Here is a 2234-nt window from a genome sequence, read left to right as displayed (position 1 = left end):
GGATGTGTGACACATGTGTGTGAGCATTCTGATTTGTGTGTGAGCACATGTGTGTGAGCATTCTGATTGCCCCAGGTGGCTGGACCCAGTATAGGTCATAAACCCCAACCTCCTCATGTAATCTAATGGCACGTGAGACAAACTAAATAGTCAAATTACACTTCAAATTTTTTTTTTCCAAATATGGTGTCCGTCATTTTAGGTAGTTCTTATCATGCTGTCATGTAAGAGTTATTTTTTCTAATAAGTTTTCTTTTAATCAGTTATTTGATAAAAACGGGTTGTGGTGTCATGACTGTGATCTTGCAATTGGGTCTGCAGGAGTTTGGGCAGGACTTTGATACCGCGGCTCCACCTCACGATCTACTGCGCAGACTCGGGCTCCAAATTACGTCATTTTCGCAAGATGAGAGCGGCCATACTGAGGCCCTGTCCCAAATTGCACACTTCATGTGCACTTGCGGTCTTGCAGACATAATGGCCGCCACGTGTGCGTGTCTGTTAAGTCCACGAGACCGTAGGGTGTCCCATTCCTCATTTTAGCTTTCAGAATGGTGCTCGCGAGCCCCTTTGCGGCCACTATGCACCCTCGATGCGCACTTCTGCCGAGCCCGCACTGAGGTGAGCTCCGCAGCAAACTTCTACCCGACAGTCAAAGCGGCATTACATCACAAAAGTGTGGACTCAGAGGAAGACTGCGAGGGTTTAGGGTGCGATTTGGGACAGGGCCTGAGAATGTTTTGGCTTCACTTATTATAGTGGAAGGAATATATTGCACTTGCGCCCATCTGTTCTGAAAACGAGGTGTGTTCAGGCGCATTGTTGGCGCGTTGCTATTTTGAGGCAACTGAAAATGATTGCGCCATTGACCAACTAAAACCTGGTCTAAAGTCAATGGTGCAATATTTTTTATTAAATTTTTTTTATAGTTAGTAATATGCGCCTATAATCAGGTGCACAACGTGCGTACTCTGCTTATTACACACACAGGGACGCGCAGTATCACACAAACGTGCCAAATATTAAAAATGAAAGGATTACAATGTAAGAGATTATTATTGTGCCCTGTAGATGGTCTGCTCGTGCGCTTTAACCTCGCGCACGAGCAGATTCGTTTCCTCTCTGGAGAACCGCCATGTAAATAGCGAATCCGCATGGTGCAAGCGCAACTGGCTTTTAAAGGGAATGGGAGATGAGAAAACATGATGTCTGTGGTGGTTACAGCACTGCATTTAAAGGGATATTTCACCCAAAAATGAAAATTACCCCATAATTCACTCACCCTCAAGCCATCCTAGGTTTTGTAGGCTATGACTTCTTCTTTTAGACGAATTCAATCGGAGTTAGATTTAAAAAAATGTCCTGGCTCTTCCGAGCTTTATAGTGGCAGTGAAAGGGTGATATTCAATAGTCCAATAAACTGCGTCAATCCATCATGGAAAAAGTACTCAACATGGTGCTGCACGCACACCAGTTAGCGGAAGCTAGAGATTACATTTTATAACGTTTTAAATATGGATATTTTTCTTACAAAAACACATCGATAAATTACTCCCCCCCCCCCCCCTCATTCCTCAACCTTTGATGTGTGCGATCAATGTTGTGATCACATGGTTCGTGCATGCAGCGTATGATCACACCAGTGTGATTTGAACATTTAAATCTGCGTTAGCGCTGCCGCTGACCTAAAGAAAGCAGCTGTCATCTGAAACAGCTTCACAGTCTCTTCAGCCACACATTATCATTATTTCTGTTACAAACATTCAAATCACATAAGTACTGGGATAAAAGTTTATTCAGATATAAACTGTGTGTACGATGTGTATGGTAGTGATTAAAATAGAGTAAATCACCTTTTGAAAGTAATTTGACACTTCAAATGAAGATTTATCGATTACATTGTTACACCAGTAGGTGGCGAAAAGGGGCTGTTTAAATGTATGTCTTTGAATCATACAAGAGATTCATTCAAGAACGCTGATTCATCCAGCAATAAAACAAGTACATCTTGAGTGAGTCATTTAAAGGGGTCATCTTTGTTTGGCCTTCCAAAAGACGACGATATCCGCTTCGTCATGCCAAGAGCTGATCCGTGCTGCCCGGGGTCGTCACATAAGGTTGCCGCAAGCCCGCTGGCCGCCGCTCATTCAAGCCCGCCGTGTGTGACGCTGTGTGTTTAGTTGTGAAAGCGAAAATACTTTGTTTGGCCTTCCAAAAGAGGACACGACTAGAAA

This window comes from Sinocyclocheilus rhinocerous, unplaced genomic scaffold (assembly GCF_001515625.1).
Source record: "Sinocyclocheilus rhinocerous isolate Xijiao unplaced genomic scaffold, SAMN03320098_v1.1 scaffold4214, whole genome shotgun sequence".
NCBI lineage: Eukaryota > Metazoa > Chordata > Actinopteri > Cypriniformes > Cyprinidae > Sinocyclocheilus > Sinocyclocheilus rhinocerous.
This window is presented reverse-complemented; position numbering follows the sequence as displayed.